The sequence below is a fragment of the Malaya genurostris genome, chromosome 3 (assembly GCF_030247185.1).
Source record: "Malaya genurostris strain Urasoe2022 chromosome 3, Malgen_1.1, whole genome shotgun sequence".
Classification (NCBI taxonomy): Eukaryota; Metazoa; Arthropoda; class Insecta; order Diptera; family Culicidae; genus Malaya; species Malaya genurostris.
The window spans coordinates 191,239,338-191,260,274 of NC_080572.1; the positions used below are offsets into that span (position 1 = coordinate 191,239,338).

Sequence of the window (20,937 nt, forward strand, 5' to 3'; positions counted from 1 at the left end):
AACCGTTGTCGTATTTAACGCGTGTAAACCAACCAGCGTTATTAAACTGTACGCTTCTATACACAACCTTCTCGGTTGAACGGCTATTACTGAATGAAAATGATGTTGGTAGATGTATTTTATTTTTTTGCTAAACAAAACATTTTAGCCATAGTCTCGTTAAGGGATCAAGAGAATTTGTTGTGGGAGATATTTGTTTTCTATTCGTTTTGTCTTTCTTATATAGAAGGGCTATGCCATAAAGGTGAAAACCAATTTTTGAACCGATGTTCAAAGGACATAGTCTGTCGAGTACGCAAAATGTCTGGGTCTATGTAACAAAAATATGCACTCGATTTTCTCGGAGATGGCTGGCACGAGTTTCACCAACTTAGATTCTAATAAAAGATCTTTTGATCCCATAGCTTGCTATTGCATTTTATCCGGATCGAACTTCCGGTTCGGGAGTAACAATGAAAAATTTGCAAAAAATTGAAAAATAATTTCACTAGATTTTCTCAGAGACCGCTTAATTTATAATCCCAATTGCAATTGAGTTTCATCCGTATTCGACTTCCGGTTCTGAGGGTAATGGTCTGAAATGTGAAAAATATAAAAAAATTCTTTCTCAGAGTTTGCAGTACCAATTTTCACAAGCTTCTAATAATCCCAAAGAAACCTCTCGAACTTCACCGGATATGACTTCTGGTTCCGGAACTACAGACTGATAAGAATAAAATTTTCAAATTCAAGTGCGTATTTCCATACATGACCTTCAACTAGCTGTATAATTCTTGAATTGGGCGGCTCTGGTTAGTTGATGACCAAATACACTAAGTTTGGATATATCGTTCCCGGTTCCGGAAGTACCAGTAATCGTGAAAAAGGCTGGACCGATTTTCAATAACTTAGATTCAAATGAAAAGCATTATTTTCCCATAAGTTGGTGGAGAATTTCAGAATAGGAAATTCAGGGAGAAGTGTGTATAACATTGCAACCCGTTTAGAGCGATAATGCGGATTTTTTCCTTCTGATTCTAGATTCAAATTGTTTCAATTCATAGGTTATGCTAGTTGCTGGCCAAACGAACCGATTTTAGCTATACTGGTTCTCAGTTCCCGGTTCCGTACCGGAAAAATTGCTCGAAAACTCAAAAACGGAACTCTCTTTATTTTATCAGAGACGACTGAATCGATTTTCACAAACTTAGACTCAAATTTCATATACACGGTTTCATAGACTGCTATTGACTTTTGTTCGGATCCGACGTCAGGTTCTAGAACAACGAAGTGAAGTGTATTTAAAATTTCAAGCTGTCGTTTAGAACGACAACAAAAAATACGGAAAATTACTCTAAACTTGGGTGTTTATAGGGAAAGATAGTTTATTATTAAGATAGTGTAAAACGCACCCCCTAAAACGTGAAAGTTTATTTCTCATAATTACGAACAAATACTCGCTGCATGCATTGAAAAATACTTATCTCATTTTTCGAGACCTTTCAAAATGTTCCATTGAAAGATTTCTGGGGCAAAATGCCAGATCGAGAAAATGAAAAATATAGGGTAAGGTATACGGTTGCCGGCACCTTACCGTAACATTTGACAGAAAGCAGACAGAGTCATTTCGACAAATGTCATCTGTGTGTAATAGCAGCACGTTCTTTTTGTGCCGAATACCAAAGCAAACAAATGCTTGTACTTTTTACTGTGCTCAAAACCAATTTTGATTGGGTGAAAATCAATTCCAAAGTTTTTTCTTACCTTTTAATAGTATCATAAATTGAAGAGCATCAATCGAAAAGGCGAGTGGGTCCCATTTTTATAGACAAATCGTGAAAAATTGTCAGTGACATGAAGATATGCGGAGAGACAAAGCAAGTCAAAGTTTCGACCAAACATCTGGCTACTCATACAGCAGGCTAAGAAAAACGTGGAAGACCGGTCAAATAAACATCAAAGGCGCCACCATCAAACAATGGAGACTTTTGTCCAAAACGCCTCCGACAAAAATAAATTCCGTTTTCTCTTTGAATAATTGCAGTCTTTACATATATTTTTCCCATTTTTGCGAAATTTCTTGGAGCGCCGGTAACCGAATACGTTTTTTGAAATGGCCAAAATTTATCACTTTACTAAAATTGATGATAGAATTTTTTCAATCAAATAAATCAACTTATTTTCAGTTGTAAACTAGGGACTTTAGCTTTCCTTTGATGTATAAATGTCCGCATAATGTATACTTAGTCAGAAGTTATAAGTTTAATTTAAGAAGGGTACCTGTAACCGAACACTCTCCCCTACATTTTAAATTACGCAAAGTCCCTCATATCTGAAAATGAAAGCCGGATGATGTTCAACAACGGGTCAACAATCATCAAGAAAAGGGGACAAAACGCACGATAGAAACGAGTCAAAATGCACCATAGAAAAGCTGTAGCCCTTTAAAGACTGTCCCAGAAAGTATGGACGCAACCAAAAACCGCTGCCATTTCGCAATGGTTCAGAATCTGTCAATTTTTATGGCTGCGTCATGTTGTTTACACTCTTCTCTAACCACTTGTGCAGTTGTTTATTCGTTTTCATTAGTTTGTTTCGAAATGTGTGGACTTTCAGCAGAACAACGTCGAAAAATTGCGTACAAATGGTGCACAGATTGTCACTGAGAAAGATAGCAAAAATGGAAGGAGTGAGTGAAAAAGCCGTGCGAATGCAATCAGGAAGTTCGGTGAGGATAACACCTTTGAGGATAAACCGAAAACGGGTCGAAAAAAAGGTCCTGCTAACCCTCAGTTGGATAAACGTATACTGAAGGCGTTCGAGCAAAACAAGGAGGTTTCAGTTCGGGATGTGGCCAAAAAAGTGGGCACTTCGAAGTCAAATGTTCTTCGTGCTAAAGAACGTTTGAATCTTCGAACCTATAAGAAGCAGAAACAACCAAAACGTAGTCCGAAACAAGAAGCATCGATCAGGCCGAGGGTTCGAAAGCTGTACAATGCGATTCTTGCTGGAAATTTGAACTGCATAATCATGGATGACGAAACCTACGTGGAACTCGATTACAAATCCTTGCCGGGACCATACGGTGCGAGAACGGCAAGTGTTAAACCAGTCCGAGACATCGATTGAAGTCGAAAAATTTGGTAAGAAAGCTATGGTCTGGCAAGCAATTTGTAGCTGTGGTAAGATTTCGAAACCCTTCATCAGCACTGCTTCAATGAACAGCGAAATATACATCAAGGAATGTTTACAAAGACGACTTCTACCCATGATTCGAAGCCACAAGGATCCTGTTGTCTTCTGGCCAGATCTTGCTTCTTGCCACTACTCGAAATCAACGGTAGAATGGTATACTACCAAAAATGCAATTAAACTAATAGGTGTGCAGACTTTGAACGAAATTGTCCACGCTGTTTGCGGCTTCCAAAGGTTATAAAGAGGACATGATTACATACCTCTTTCTGAGCCATAGGACAGGGGAAACAGAAATATTGAGTTAAAACACATTGCAATCTATGCACACATACATACCACCAATCATAGGAGATTTGATTAGTATATATCATTTCTTCCACAGATCAATGGGCAGTATCCGTTCTGTCATAATCATTGCAATGTGCGAAGGAATATAAGCAGCCCTTTGTGAAATTTTTGGTCCTTTTGATAAATACATTGAGTACTTTATTAATCGAACGATTCATAAGATGTTAATTTACCTTATTCCTGATAATAATAGTCGTCCTTTTTGAATTAAACTCACCAGCTCAGGACGAATGTGATATATAAATATTCACCCAAACTGCATCAAGTTAATCCAGATTGGTGACCAATTACAGGCATAACAATGCTTGAAACCACCTAATCACATGTTATCCTAGTAATATCCACTCCATGATCGATGCAAAGAGCATTACAATTTTCGTTTTTCTTATTTATAAGTGAGCGATCGATCTCGAAGCGTGGATACGCTTCATTCAAAGTCTAGGAAAAATGCACCGCCAAAAAGTTTCTTTTTAAAATTATTTTTTTAAGAATCCCCGAGTACTATTTATAAAAACATAAGTTATTTAAGACAGATATCATTACACCACAGGTTTTTGTTGTTGTTCGCAGTATTGAGGTCGTTGCTAGTTACTGCGTGTGCGCCTTGTTGTGATTGTAGTTGCTAATTGGCTCGAAGGCGAAAGCATTTATGAATCTGGAGTGCCGTTACTGAGCGGTTATCTGTGTCTATGGTTGAAGGTATCTTTTTCGCAGGTTCATTGCAAAATTTACCGTAGTGGGCAGGTTGTTCACAAACTGACAGTTGATTCTCGTAGGTTACCAGCAATTTACAAGGATGTCTACTGCCTCGAACCAAAAATCACGTTGGAAGATGGAATCGCCTCACATGGTCGCATTCGTAACACTCGAACGCCACTCCGAAAGTTTCTCAGATCCGAAAGGCGAATGACTTCAAGGTTAAAACCTCTATAATTGAAATTTTAAAAAAATCATACTCGACACTATGTACCTCGTTTTGGACCGAAGCGGATGCAGATGCACCTTGTTCACGTCAAAATATGATATCTGCATAAAATGTTCATTTCGACCTAAGTAACAATGAGAGATTCTCTTTGTTTACTTTCTCTTTCGATTATTACGGTACTCTTAGCAATCCTTCTCTCCAATTATTTACCGATAATAATAACTAAAACTATCATCTTTTAATCTGCATTGAAGAAATGACCGAAAAAAGCAGGAATATTTCGCAATAAACGAAAGAGAAAGTAAACAAAGAGAATCTCTCATTGTTACTTAGGTCGAAATGAACATTTTATACAGATATCTTGTTGAACATGCTTTATGTCTAGGTGCATTCGTTCTTTTAGCAATATTTAGATTTCGTTCGCTGTTGGTCTAACTTTGCAACACAAACAGATACAGATGGAATTTAGTCGCAAACGCTGGTAAAGATGCACTAACTCAGTAGCTTTCAAACTAACTGCTAATCAAACGGTTGGCTTCAAATTCGCGAAACAATCAGTCAATGTAAATGCTACAACCCATTTGTGCTTGGTACTGACTAGTCATTCATACACATTAAGTTGATTTGATTCAGCCTGCGTATGGAAAGTGAGAGAGAAAATGAGACTGGAGAAAAAAAGCCACTGATTTATTTGATAAATATGCAATATTTAAATAAATAAATTGTCGAAAAATGTTATTCAAAGAATGTCTTTTTTCTACATTTCGCTCCAGCAGGTGTAGCGAAGGACACCGAGATGAGCTAGTAGAATTATAAATCGAAGATCGGTACTGCTGCTAGTTCTCGAAAACAAAACTCAATAGAATTGTCTCCGGACTAGTCATGTCATCAACCATGCGTTAGTGAAGATGAGTAAACAACACTCAACCTCCACTGTTCAGTAAACATGGTTGACTCTCATAGCAGCCTTGCTGACAGACAAAAGTTGGAAGCAAAATCTTGTCTGGTATCGACCGGAGTGTTGTCTAATGCTCACACCCTCTTTTTGTAAGTTTTGTATGGAAAACTAGCAACTCGGATTCTCATGGGATAGATGAATCATGGATTGGCTCACGGGTTTGGTTGGAAGAATCTTGTAAACACAACCCTCGGTAGTATTATTAACAACAATTAGGTAGCCTAATTGGGAATTGTTATGAAAGTTACTGGAACATTTTTGGAAATCGGTTCCGATGTTTTGGAAGACGGTTTCGCAGACTTTATTTAAGTAGTTAATTGCCTTTTATCTAGTTCATCTACAATTCTATAAAATCTTCTCTTCAACTATCATTCTTTGCGAGTGTCAACAAAAATTCAAACCAAAGCGAAACCACCAACTACTTGCGATCGATAGGCAGCAAACTCGTGAAAGATATATTAATAAATATTTCCACGATACTTCTCACCAGTGCAGATTTGTTTTTTTCAATTTGCAGGTTTTCATCACGACTTATCAGCTAAAGTGACGAAAATAGAAAAGCTTTTAAAATATCCCTCCTCTGTGTTTGGCCATTTACGATTGCGGAGGAATTCGCCCCTTCCAGCAACCCTTCCGGTGACGGCGGGATCCGTCGGCCAGTAACCCATTGATTGTGCCGAGTCACATCTTTCTTCACATCGCCGCTGCCACCGTCGTATGTTGTAGTCGTCATTGGCTAAGTGTTGGAGCTAGTCGATATAGCCACTGAATGAGATTACTAAAAAGTGGCGGCTCTGCTCGTTTAGTTGTCTGATGCTGCCGCTAGCGCCCGTATAGCCCGAAGCTTGTTGCTTCCTTCCAATCGAAGTCGTGAGCAACGAGCACGCCGCCATCGGACCGACCGTTGACCCTTTTTTTTCACCCTACACCGCCTGGTTAGAGCTACCGGTATTTTAAGAGCACCCCGTCCGTATACAGAGACCAAAGACACGGTATAGCCTCTTGATGGTGGTGAAGTGCAATAAAGTGAATAACATGATACCGATACGTATATTTACTACTCATGTTGCCTACGGTGGAAGTGAGCGCGTTAGAGTGCAGTTCTCGTTGATGCTACTTCCCAGTAGGAAAAACCTTTCGATGAAAGAATTTGCAGCACTCAATAACAATCGAACCATGTTCGCTGCCGAAGAGACTATTTCTATCCAAGAAGCAATCCAGAGATGATGCACATAAGGCGTGTCGACTACGATATGATGGCCACTTTCACGGAGACTAATTACAGATATTTCGAATGGATGTTCTTGGCAATTTGCCTGCAGCGGACCAGCAAATGCCATCATTTTCTCACTCAGTTCTAAATCAGTAAACTAGTTCCATTAAAATCAATATCTTATCGGGCTAGGCTGGAAATCCTGGTATAGCAAAAGTTGCCAACTGGGTCTTGCACACTGCAGCACATAGATCCAATGGAAAATAGTATTTTTTGCAATCATCATCAGCGAACGAGGCTGTATTTCTCCTCAATGATCTGAAGAAGAATAAAAGTCCTGAGGCTCTGATCGTATTCATGCAAAAAAAAAGTTTTCATCCACTTTGTGGTGTAATGATTCCTTTCTCATTAATATTTTATTAGAAATGCAGTTCCAACATAGTTTTTGACAATCTATTTCCGAAACCCGGAGACCGCCAGCAAATAGTCAGGCCTACAAGTTAAAATTAGTTACAAAATCTACTTTGAAATTTTTCATACTCATCTGTGTCGTAAATTTTATGACGATTGGACATTTTGACCAACATATAAAATCAACGAAAAAACTATTCCATACAAATGTTGGTTATAGAGACGAAGAATTTGTTTGAATGTGGGGACGGGTATAGCGTGATGGGTAAATCGATGCCTTTTACGCAGCCCGCCTGGGTTCGATTCCCAACCCCGCACATAGGGTCAAAAAGTTTTTCTGGCCCGAAGAGGCGAATGACATTAATGTTAAAACCTCTATAATTGGAACAAAAAAAATTTTGTTTGAATTAAAGCTGGCCGTTTAATCTCTCATGCACTTTTTCGATTGAGTAAACTAAATGAAAACGTGTGCTCTTTTCACTGCTATAAATGCAATTCATGTACAATGGGGAGTAATTTCAAATAAAACGTAGTGATTGATTTTGAATTCGGTTGTGTTTTTAAAACATTTTCGTTTCCTTTTCGTTCTCCCGTACACGCTATACGACAAATCGAACAAAGCAAGCTGTGTGCTTCATTCGCAAAGGCGGTGGTGTTTTCTTCTTCCGTACTAGCACGTACCGATGCGTACCGGTTTTGCATTGTCATTTCGTATGACGGTTTGAAAGTTTCGAAACTTATCACCCTTGGAGGCGGAAGTCGAAGAGAGCTTTTTTTTTTCTAATAAAATTTTTATTCTGGCCTTTTTGCGTTAAAGCTTTACGTGGCCGATTGGCTTACATTTTTGTTACTTAAAATTTTTTTTTTGCTATTGGATCTCGTTGTCACCCTTTTTATAGGGGGAGATGAGTTTCCATTTCCATCCAACGAGGATCGGGGGTCACTTCGTCCGCGGCTTATCTCATCATCCATTGCTTCATCGTCGGTGTTGTGTATGACTTCCGTTTTCTTTTCGTTGTCCTTGTTGATCGTAGTCTTGGGCTCGTTGAGAGTTGCTGTAGATGCGCCTTGTTGTACATTGGTTGCAGTTGCTGGTTGGTTGGAGGGTAAGTTGTTAACTGCAGCTGGTGTACTTTGTTCTATAGGGGTTACGTTGGATGGTTTCGTTGAAGGGGATGCTTCATTGTTGTTAGTGGCTGTAACAGGTGTACTGGGGTTGCTTGGGGTTGGTGTGAAGGAAGCACCGTTGTCCTTTGGTGTCGTTGTCTCCTTGTCCAGTTTATCACATGGCTTACCGTAGTGAAGAGCTTTTTGGCAATATTGACTTGTGGCCATCTGATTGTCAAAGGTAACAAGTGATTTGCACGCAGTTCTTGTATCTTGACCGAAAATCACATAAGAAGGTGTAGGCCTCTTCAAGTGTATGCGCAACAAACATACGCCATTTAGAATACCGGGGAAAAAGTTCTTCCACTTTTCTTTTTCGATAGAGAGAATCTCTCCGTATTGGGACATAGTTTTGCGAATATAAGAATCGGTGACGCTTGAGGGAAGATCATGCACACGCACTTCTATAGCACTATCTTTCATATATACTGGAATATTGTACTTAATGTTCTCGTGCTCCACATAATGCACATTGTTATTGTCTTTTGCGAATTGAATTGCGTCCAACTGTTTATAAAACTGGATGTAAACAACATTATTCGTCTTATTGCATTGAAGTAAATGCACACGTTTAATGTCAAGATGCATCAAAAACGGCTTTTAGCCGAACCCTTTAATAACCAAAATCTGTGGTCCGCCAGTTTAGTTTGCACTAAACAGTTCAATTTGAACTCTGCACTGACGAGTCGAAGACAAAACGTAAAGAATAGCAACAGGATCTGCCAAAAAGATTAATTTACCAGTAAGTTTTATAAAAATTTGCACCTTTTCTCTTGTTCCTCACTTGTGAAAAAATACTCATGAAATTGAAGATTATTCACTTATCGTGCTGTAATACCGGAACCGGAAGTCGGATCCGAATCTCAAGACCTTTCATTTGCGAAAATCGGTTTAGAAATGATTTATTTGCTGAAAGCAGGTTGGATCGCACTGAAATTGCGTGCATCTCACATACATCAGACATAAATTTTCAAGTATCTGATGTTGCTGTGTTAGTTAGTGCACATGAGTTACTGCACAGATTCAAGAAGAGAAAGAATTACTCAGCTCAGATCTGAGATTTGTTTGTTTAATAATAAATCCCATCCGAAAGTAAATCGTTATCTCATTGTATTGAAAAACACAAGCAAATCTCCATTCCCCAATCTTTAGTTTTCACTTTTTAACTTACAACAAACTGTTACATCTGCTATCATACCACGCAAGCAGTGCACAACTAGTCAATTTTGTCACGAGACGCCACTGGCACGAATTTAATATTGCATCATTGGACAAGTTAAGTAGTCATGAGTTGTATCGTTTGTAGAATTATGTCACCTGTAAGGTTCATAATTTCTTTCAGTGTACGTTTGACGTAAAATCAACCATGCCGAAATTTTCTCGGTGATGACATAGTATTATATCTATTTACATTTAAAAATAATGTATTTCTCAGTATCGATGTAAACTTCAGCTAAATTAACTGTGAAGTTCTAGAAATGACTTATCTTTACATGCTTTGAATTGTAAATTTAAGTAAATTATAACGCTCCTTTTATGTGCATCTATAAACACCTAAATTTGCACGATTTGTTCTAAATGTGTAGCTAAGTTTACATGAATAGAGAAGTATTGCAGAAAGTCGGTGGTGTGCTAAATTCGTTCGCGTCCAGATTCGTCAGCAATGCAAGCATAGTAAATTTTTTGATATGATGATGTAAGCACTTTTCTTGATTTCAGTTCTTTTGATAACTTAAATTATGTTGGTAATTTAGTTTCAGATGCACAATGTAAGTCGTCTGTAGAATAATACGAAGATGACAATGTAAGGCAACACGTATCCACCGGGTGACGCTAATCGTGCTTGCATAACTTAGTCCTAAACAAATTGCTTTGATTCTTTGTTTAGTGTTTATATTGTCAACTCGGGAGTAGTTATAACACATGGATCAATAAGTCCCGAGACTAAAGCAGAGATGGCGCTCGTAGTAAACCAGTAACCACGTCTTTCTAGAGTACTAACCTTTGCTTGAAACGGGTCAAAATTTTAAGTCGATCCGACCAGAAACAGCTGAGTTATCGAGGTTGGAGTAAAGTCGTTTTGTAGTTTGTTTAAAAAATGGAAAAACCGAATTTCGTGTTTTGATAAAACATTGTTTTTTAAAGCCGTGTGGCATCCGGCGGAATTATTTTTTACCAAGAATTGATCCACTGGTTTCCTATTCCATGTCGTAAAAGGCCACAAAAATAGGAACTCCTAAGTCAAGGTGTATTTCCGTGCCGATGGCTGAATGGCTGCAGGAGGTTAAACATTGCAGTCGTGAACGGAATATCTTGGGTTTTTCCCTTACTGGATACACGCAATGCTTAGCAATCAACTTCTTTGATCATCGCTTCGGCAGGCCAGAGATTAGAAAGCTGAGTGTCTGTGGGTGTCCTCAAGGTGGTGTACTATCCCCACTTTTATGGAACCTAGTCGCTGATAGTTTGTTAAGGAAACTTAATAACCTTGGATTTCCGACTTATGGTTTTGCCGACGATTATCATATATTGATGACCGGTATAAGCATTAACACTCTCTTTGATTTAATGCAGCAAGCCCTGCGATCTGTTGAACAATGGTGTTGTCAGGTTTGGATTATCTGTAAATCCGGGCAAAACATCAATGGTGCTTTTCACTCATCGTAGGATAATTACAGGAGCTCGTCCGTTGCAGTTCTTTGGTTCAGGGGTCACTGTGGTCGATCAAGTTAAATACGTCGGGGTTATTCTTGACTCAAAACTGAATTGGTCTGCTCACATTGATTTCAGGATTAAAAGAGCTTGCATGGCTTTCGGCCAATGCATACGAGCTTTTGGAAAATCATGGGGACTCAAACCCAGATATATTCATTGGATCTACACAACTATCGTTAGACCAATTTTAGCATATGGATGTCTTGTATGGTGGCAGAAAGGAGAAGTCGCGACAGTTCAGTCAAAGCTAAATCATCTCCAAAGGATGGTCCTAATGGCGATGACAGGAGCATTCACGACAACTCCTACTGCTGCTCTAGAGGCGCTACTGTGCATTAAACCACTACATGTGTTCCTAAAACAAGAAGCATTATCTTGTGCATACCGTCTTAGGGTTACAGGGCTTTGGAACAGTAACCCATTAGAATATGCTACCAGTCACACTCGCTTGTGGTCTCAAATGGTTCCGTGGGATGAGTATTTACTCGCTCCTAGTGACCTAACTCTCACATGCAGTTTTCCTTTTAAAACATTCAATGTGAGCTATCCTCTTCGTTAGGAATGATTGTCTGGTTGTCTGGAACGACAACTTGATGAACACATAGTTTGTTTTACGGACGGTTCTCTGTTGAATGGTCGTGCTGGTGCTGGTATCTACTGTCGTGAAATAGGCTGGAGCAGTCTCATTCACTTGGTAGATACTATACTGTGTTCCAAGCAGAAATCTACGCAATTCTGTGTGGAGTACAATCGGCACTTCAGCAGAGGATCTGTGGTAAACGTATTTATTTTTGTTCCGACAGTCAGGCAGCCTTAAAAGCACTCAGTTCGAATGACTCACGGTCGAATCTAGTGATCGCATGTCGAACTCAAATTGAAGACCTCAGCATTTCAAATGCTGTTTACTTCTTATGGGTGTTTAAAAATGTCATCCACAGTTTGTCCAAACGTTCATCTTCTGCACCGACAGTACCTCTCAGCTTAATGTATTCCATCTTTATTTTGTCTGGTACTTTGCCAGTGTAACCTCGATGTTCTCGATGTAACAATAGGGTTGAAACAAGAAACATATCCGGCCAACGGTGATAAAAGTGATCAGTCTTGCATTTCACGAAGGAATGAAGCACCAAAATTCTTGCAATTTTCGCGAAAATACTTACTCATACTTATTCAGACTCCAAGCTATTTCTAAAAATGGTCTAAAACGCAGCTTCCCCATCAAATTCGATTATTGTTGGTGTTTTTTAGGTTGCTAGATATATCGTCAAACATTTTAAAACCAAATAATGAAAAGATAAATTTAAAGTCTTACAATTAAAATATAAACAAATATTTTTCGAACTATTCAATATTTTGCAAGTCTACCACAGAATCAGTCTTTTTAAGGCTATCTAGAGATAGGTAAAGCCATTCATTTCAAAGAACCATTGAAAACTGAATACACACTAAAAAAAACCATGTGATTTTACATCTTATTAGATGCACATAAATGGAGCGTCGCAGCTCACGCAAATTTACGTGGAAGAACATTTAATATTGTGTCTAAAACTCCATACATGAAATTCATTGAAATAAAAAAAATAAAAAAAGAATACTGAGAGCGTCGCGACTTGAACCGAGAATCATTGGATCGCAAGTACGTTTGTTAATCGACTGAGCCACAGAAGCACACATCTGCTTGGCTGGTAAAAGGTACATTCAAATGCATACAGTCACACCTGCTAGCAGAACGCAAGTTACAGTCGAAACCAGTAAAATCCAAGCTCATCTAACATTAAGTCATTACAAATGAGATTTTCCGTCATTTGACAAATTAGGTCTTTATGAATTACATCGTATGAGGGATTAAATCACCTGTAAAATTCAAATCTTTTTGGTGTGTAGTTGTACCAAAAGAATTAGTTATATTGAACCGTCCATTCGTTTATTTGAAACCTTGTATGTTTCTTCGAAAATATTAGGAGAGCAACAAATTATATTTTATAGTGAACATATTCAATAATAGGGAGTTCTTTTTGCATGTGTTCTACCAATCATCATTCTCTTTTGTATACATTTTCAAAGTTCACGAACACAGTTCGCTTTCACATCTCATCCAAGTTAGTCGATAAAACAAAACCGCTTACGTTCGGGACAGAAGAAACCAAGTACAGTATTGTGTAGTGAACAATAGAACGACCTCGAAATGAGTGAACCAAACGAACAAAAGCTACCGCCGACACGAAAGAATAGAATTGTTCTTGACTTCAGGCAGTGCAAAATTCGACCTTCGATACGAGAACTTGAAGGTTCGCTTAAGGAGCAAATGCATCTTGACATTAAACGTGTGCATTTACTTCAATGCAATAAGACAAATAATGCTGTTTACATCCAGTTTTATAAAGAGTTGGATGCAATTCAATTCGCAAAAGACAATAACAATGTGCACTATGTGGAGCACGAGAACATTAAGGGCTGAGGACAGTACCGTAAAGTGGTAGGTTTTTTGCTATTTTCCCGTTTCAAATTAAATTTTCTTGGAAACGGTGCAGAATAAAGAAAAACCCACCTGACAATGTCTTCGAAATATAGTTGAGAATATTCTGTGAAATTTTCAGAATGATTCATTGAGTTTAGCGGTCGTGTTGTATTTTTTTCTGACTGAAGAACTGCTGAAAATTGGAACGCTCGGAAATGCATACCTCTACTTGTTCATCGAATATCTCGGCTTTGAAGGCTTGTATCATAAATCTACCGTGACAAAGTCTAGATAATTTAGTTTAGATGCGATAAGTACATAAAAACATATATGTTATCGCGATAAAAATAATGTCTTGTATTTTGCTGCGAAACAAAGTCAGTTTCAATGCAACCACCATTTTTTTCTCTTTGGTTTCCTGATAGCATTCTGAAAAAGGAGAGAGAAATAAAATGTGCTCGACAAGGCTGCCAAACACACAGATTCAATCTTTGTGAAAGTTGAATATTTTTTCATTGTTCATTGGAATCCATGTAATGTCCAACCCATACGATAGATTAATGTAATAAAACTTCTCATCAAAATAATAAAATGTATGCTGGTAACCCGGTACAGTTTGCTCATATACGAGAGAGTACAAGAGAAATACGATGCGCAAAGTGAATCGAGCGAGCCACGTGGTCGATTTAAAACTCAACACGTGGCCCTGTGTCCTCAGACCTTAAGTACATCATTCCAGTATATATGAAAGATAGTGCTATAGAAGTGCGTGTGCATGATCTTCCCTCAAGTGTAACCGATTCTTATATTCGCAAAACTATGTCCCAATACGAAGAGATTCTCTCTACCGAAAAAGAAAAGTGGAAGAATTTTTTACCCGGTATTCTAAATGGCGTACGTTTGTTACGCATGCGCTCGAAGAGGCCTATATAATCTAATGTGACTTTCGGTCAAGATACAAAAAGTCCGTGCAAACCACTTGTTACCTATGACAATCAGATGACCACTTGTCAATATTGCCAAAAAGTAAGCTACGGTAAGCCATGTGATAAACTGGACAAGGAGACAACTACACCAAAGGACAACGGTGCTTCCTTCACACCAACCCCAAACAACCCCAGTACACCTGTGACAGCCACCAACAACAATGAAGCATCCCCTCCAACGACTCCATCATCATCCCCTATAGAACAAAGTACACCAGCTGCAGTTAGCAACTTACCCTCCAACCAACCAGCAATTGCAACCAATGTACAACAAGGTGCATCTACAGCAACTAGCAACGAAAAGAAGACGGAAATCGACAACAATACCATCGATGCGGCAATGGATGACGAGACGAACCATGAACGAACTGCCCCTCAATCCTCGCAGGAGGGAAATGGAAGCTCCTCTTCCTCTAGAAAAAAGGTGACAACGAGATCCAACTCAAAAAAAAATATTTAAAAAATCGGCCCGATCGGCCACGTAAAGCTTGTACGCAAATAGGCCTAAATAAAAATGTCTTTTAAATAAAAAAAATAAGCTCGCGAACTACCAGATTTCTCAAATCAGCATACGTTCCAAAAGACGCAACTTATTTGTATACGTATTCAAAAAATTCGATTACTTTCATTCCTATTGAAGAAGTATTATTCTTCAATAAAGAACTCCAGTTCACTCACTCTTCGAGGAGAACTAGTTCTTTTGGACCGTTCGAGGACTGACCATTTTTAGTGTATTCCAATACTATTTAGGCTAGTAAAGTCTAGAAAAAAGTATACGGTTAAAAATGAATGAACTAAGGAACAACTCTCCTCCCGTAAAACCGATTCCTTCTAACAACACGGCGGTACTCTATAAAGGTGGATTTTAGCCAGACAGAACAAAATCCTTCTAGAATTCTTGAAATGTACGCTTGTCACTTTTGAAAAACAACAGCAATCTGTGCCTTTAGTGACTGAGATGATCTAAATTTGATTCTCCTATCATAGACAATCTTTGACTGCTTCTTCGTCGATAACAATATCCTCGTCATAGCTGATAACCTTAAAAAATTAAACATAGATTCACTGAACAAATTAAACCATCTCCTAAGCCTTTCTAAGGATCTTATAAACTTTGAAAAACCAATTTCAGCTGTCAAAGAAGGAAAGCAAGTACTCCTTGCAAACGGTGGATAAGGTGAAAGTCGACAAGCTTTGTCAATTTTGTGAATCCTATTGAAATCAATACCAAAACTACAACACAAGTATTGTCACAATTTGACATTACTGAGGCAAATTTTGATGAAATTATTATTCTGAAAATTAATAGAAATCTAACAGAAGCATCCAAATTATCCTTATTTTTCATTATGAGCATTCTGCTGCTATTGATGACAACTAAGGAAGCACTTATTTATTTAAAATTGTTGTCAAACCCATACAAAAACCGTTTTAAGAGACATGGAATGTTGGCCCCATTTCCAATGGAGTGTGCATTGTTGACCCGTGTGGGACAATAAGATGTTTCAAAACATGTACTGAACTTCTCGTTCAAACACATAATTGAGTTTTTCCTCCAACTTTACATTTGTTGTAACAGGAAAATCATGATGCTGAAAATCATTACTAAGATTAGGGCTAGTAAATTTTTTCCCCGGATTTGCACTAAAATTCCCGACTTTTTCCCGGCCTTTCCCGGTGAAATCAAATTCCCGAGTTTTTCCCGGAACCCCGATTTTGCCGGTCACTTGCCACAATGCCAAAATAAAAGGTCGCTAGTTCAATTTGAACCGCTTAACAGACGTAAAGTTAACGCTATTTGCGAAACCAGTTCAAAAGTTAACACTATTCGTGGTCGTCGGCCAGTGCGTTTCCCATCGGGACGTCGGATTAGACCAATGTTTCGCAAATAGCGTTGACTTTACGTCAGCTTAGCGGTCCAAATTGAGCTGCCGAGCATTAGCATTAAGCAGTTTATTTTGAACTGATCTGCTCTGACGAATCTAAGACGTAATGAAGATGGTAAAAAACATGTTCGCCTCTGTTTGACGAGATCAAACAATATCTGTGTATGTCTGTGTGATGGATCACACGATTTCAACAATCTTAGGCTAGTTTAAAAGCCACTACTGGATCATTGATCAAGTTTGAGGATCAAACTACTGATACTGTCGGTTCCGGAAGTTCAATGGAATAGGTGACGTAACCGACTAAATGTTCCTTTTGTCTTTATCACATAGAAAGGTTATATAATCACTTTGGAAACTGACTTTTGAGCCCGGAGGCCCGGAGAAGTGAGAGTCATATCTATAATTTGAATCGCAAAACGTCTGTTTGTGAGTGTATGTCTGTGTTTGTGTAACATTTTGGAACACTAACTTTTCTCGGAGATGACTGAATCGATTTTCACAAATTTACATTCAAATGAAAGGTCATAAGACCCCAAGGAAAATTCCTGAATTTTGTCTTGATCCAACTTCCGGTTCCAGAGTGATTAGAGTTAAAATTTTAATTTCATGTGAAAATTTATACCGGGTCATAGTATCCAAATGGCTGAACTGATTTCAACAAACTTAGCTTTAAATTAAAGGTCCAATATTGCTTTAAATATGTTCTAAATTTCATCCTAATCCGACTTTCGGTTCCGGAATTATAAACTATCATTCAAAGCAGCGATGCACAGAACGCAAAAAAACTCGTTTAGACTGTACTGTTAACTATTTAAATTTTTTAAGTTTTGCCTAGTATTATGGCTATATAAAAAATATTCGAATTTTATCCGGATCCGGAAAAATAGGGTGATGAGTGTTGAAAATTTTAAATCGTTGTTTAAAAAGACGATGCAAAAAAAGTAAAAAAATCATCGAAAATGAGCTCAGAACTAATTCAATTTTTGAATCATGTTAGTTAATAATTAGAACTTGCTTACGCTATATCGGTCTCCCGATTACAGTTCCGAAAGTACCGGAAATAGTTGCCACATACTCCAAAATGGAACTAACTAGCTTTTCTCAGCGATGGCTGAACCGTTTCTCACTAACTTGAGTTCAAAGGAAAAATCATATGATGCCATCTGATGAATGTTTTTCGGATCCGACTTCCGTGTCCGGGTGCACAGATTGATAAGCGATCAAAATTATAAACCGTTGTTTGAAGCGACAATGCAAAATGTGAAAAATTATAAATTGGACACAAAACTGGTCCAATTCGTAATTTATGTTAGTTGATCAAGCAAATGGACCTAGACCGTTCTCCGGATTCCAGTTCCGGAAGTACCGGAAATCATGGTTAAAATCAACAATGTGAATCTCGCTTCGATATCTTGGATACGGCTTAACCGATTTACATAAACTTAGATTTAAAATAAAGATCCTATGGCCCCATACAAAACTCCTGAATTTTGTTCGGATCCGGCTTCCGGCTTCCGGCTCCGGAATTACACGATGACGAGTGTTTAAAATTTCTAAGCGTATACTGTAAGGATTCAGAACTAATTAGCTCAAATGGCACGTTTCCCTAGTTATTTGGAGATTTGTGACTTCTAATAATTTTCTTGAGGGGAAGGGAAAGATAAAAGGAACATGGAAAGGATTTGTGAAATGGATGAGGCGGGAAAGAAGCACAAAACAAAAAAAAACGTTCTGCCTCCCCGAAAGGATACTTCAGAATCGTACAGCCCAACGATCTGCAGGTTCCAAAATGCACATTTGATAAAACCTCAAACCCCCGCGATGATTTAGAGATTTTACAAAATCGACACCATTTTGCATTCCCGGAAGAATGCAGAACAATTCGCAATATGTATGAGCAGAAGTGAATTCGGAACCCCATAAGGGATGCCAAACAATCTACTCAAACCCTTTAACGTAGAAACCGAAAGGATTCATTTACTCTAGGAAGAACGATGAACCCCTCTAAATGTAACTCCTCACCATATTGGGTGAGAAACGATAGAATATCTTTCAGTTTTAGCTCCCCATACACAGATTCAACCATGTATGGAGAACCAAAAACCCGGATACGTAGTTTCTTCAATGCGGGACAGTTACATATCAGAGGATATGAAGTACCGTAATCGCATTCGCCCAAATCACACGAATAATATTCAGCATGCTGAATAGTAGCCATGTAATTTCGCATGTTTTTATCTGAACTTGTATCACATACATCCTTAGTGCAATTTTTTTTCTAACGGCTTTCGAAAAAAATGTATATCAATAATAATATTCGGTGCGGTATCATTTTCCGGAAAAATACTTTTGTACGGTTATCTCACTTCTCTATTATGAATTTTTGTTTATTGAAGATCCATTAATAATAATCAAAACAATTCAAACATATACTTAACATTATAACAAAGTATATTTTTAACTGTTCGATAGATTTGCCTTAAAAGTAAGATGGCAATAGGTGCATTCGCTTCGAGTTTTCACGTCGCTATAACAGCAGTATTGAAAAATTTGTAAACTATTTTTTCTACGGTATTGCTTTTTTAGAACCGAAGCAACGATTTCGTATCCCATTTTATCTCGATTCGTTGATTGAAAGTAGAGTAATCGGCAAAATAATATGGTGACTCTACTAATGAAATGACTATTGGTACAATAGCAAGCACTCTTTTTCGTATTAACTGTAGAGCAACAGTTCTAATAAGACAAAAAAAAACAACACACGATAGGGTAACAGAGGTATTTTGGCCACTTCATGTATTTTGGCCCACCTAACAAACTTTATGCATTTAACCGGTGTTAAGTAACCCATGTTGTATCAATTTAAAGCTAATTACCTATTGCGGAAGAGTTTTTGGTGGATATTTTTACAAAGTGGGCCAAAATACCTCTGTTACCCTACTTTTAACCAAACCATGTCAAAAATGTTATACTCTGTTATGGTCGAGGGACTATAACCAGTACTTTTAGCCCCGATTTTAAACAATCTTCTTTCATTAGCGATTATTGAAAGACGCACATTGGACACAAATCACCAATCCTGATTCGCTAAATTCTGTTGAGGTATTCAAGACAATCTCATACGAAAAAAAAACCGCTTCACCAGTTTCTCTGTGGTTGAATTGAGCTTTCCGGAACGGCAGATGAAGTCGATAAAAATGCTTACAACAGCATCAACAAAAATCTACGTCCAAGAAGTGGACAAAAAGGGGCCACAAACAAAAACGACCCGAAAAACAACTATTTTTCGGAGTAAAAACTTGTTTTTGACATTCTTTATCGCGCTTCTCCTACCACTACGGGCACTGGCCTGGCATCACATTTCGTTCTGTTTTCTTTCTCTTCTGTTTCCCACACAAAGCCAAACTATATTCGCTCAGTGGTAATCGCAGACGAATGGTAAATTTGGTATTGATACAAACATAAAAAAAAGCTTCCGACATCAGGTGGAAATATTGCAAACAGTCCATTTCTACAATAAACAAAAATGGGCCCCTAAAGTTCTAAAAATTTTCCATATTGTGGTTTTGATCGCATTCAAGAAGCGTTTTTTTGTAGCGGCCAGATTGTAAAAACAGTAGAGGCAATTTTCCACCTGAAGACAGGAAAAAAATGATCATGACACTTACACATGCTAACGGGTCCATCGTTGGCTGCGAAGCTATTTCATTCCTCATTATTATACGATCCGTTTGCTTTCGGCTCTTTCTTCCCCGCTTCACGTGTATATTTATCGAATTCGCCTTCGACAGCAGCAGTCTGCTATTCCCGCAAGTCTCCACTCATCAGCGTACACACTGGACCGCTGTTTGTATTTGGCGATGAATGAAGCACCTTCTACATCTTCACTTCTTCACTCTCTTTCAACGACATTTGCCTCCGAAACTCTGCGGGCGTCACGCATACAAAATTGCTTCTTTCATACCGCACTTCACAATATTTTATTTAAAACCCATTTTCATCTCTTTTCCGACCAATCACTTGATCTGACATCCACAGCTTCAGCTGCTTATCTTCTTCTTCATTTGGACGCGACAGTCGTCCTATACATAGCTCCTAGGTTTATTCACACTGCTGTAATCTCAACACTTTTTCATGTCTGCTTCCACTGCACCATACACACGCCCCATTTGATTAAATTTCAATACTTCCCAATTAAAACTCTATTTTCTCGTTTCTTCACATCGCACTGTTTTCTCGAATTAACCTTTTCGAATAGGGCTTATCTTCAAGCTGGAACTCTAGACTGACGGCGGCCAGACTATCACACACATTTTTCCGTTTTTCGCCTACTGCATCATACAATTGCTGATGTATACAAACATTCGCACTCTGGCTGGCCTTCTGGATCGAACATGCAACGGATTCCTCCCAAAATACAATTTTCAGTACACAATCTGCAGTACAATTCACTTTACGGCTGATAATTGAACAAAATCTGGATAAAACTGCTCATTGAGATGAAGAAAATATGTGGAGCTTTTTCCTGCGTTGGCAAATACCACCCCACCCTCTCTTCCTGATGATACCAAGTGCTGCTATTGCAAGCAGTCCGACAGAACATGAAGTGCCCTAGCCTTCTACAATAGAAATACGCACAACCTTTCCCCGCATATATGCAACGTACGAACGACGGCTGACCAGGGTTGCCACA

The 20,937-nt window shown here is 38.4% G+C and overlaps 1 protein-coding gene across 4 annotated transcripts in view; it reads right to left on the reverse strand.

Moving 5' to 3' along the window:
- Window positions 1-20,937, reverse strand: part of LOC131438578 (phosphatase and actin regulator 4-like) — a 487,676-nt gene extending 466,739 nt beyond the window's left edge. For 3 of the 4 annotated variants that reach the window (XM_058608685.1, XM_058608686.1, XM_058608684.1), the window contains exon 1: window positions 19,913-20,936. The gene's annotated coding sequence lies outside the window, so the exon portion shown is untranslated. Of the gene's footprint in view, window positions 1-19,912 lie in introns of all 4 variants that reach the window. The other variant, XM_058608682.1, reaches the window with a different exon arrangement.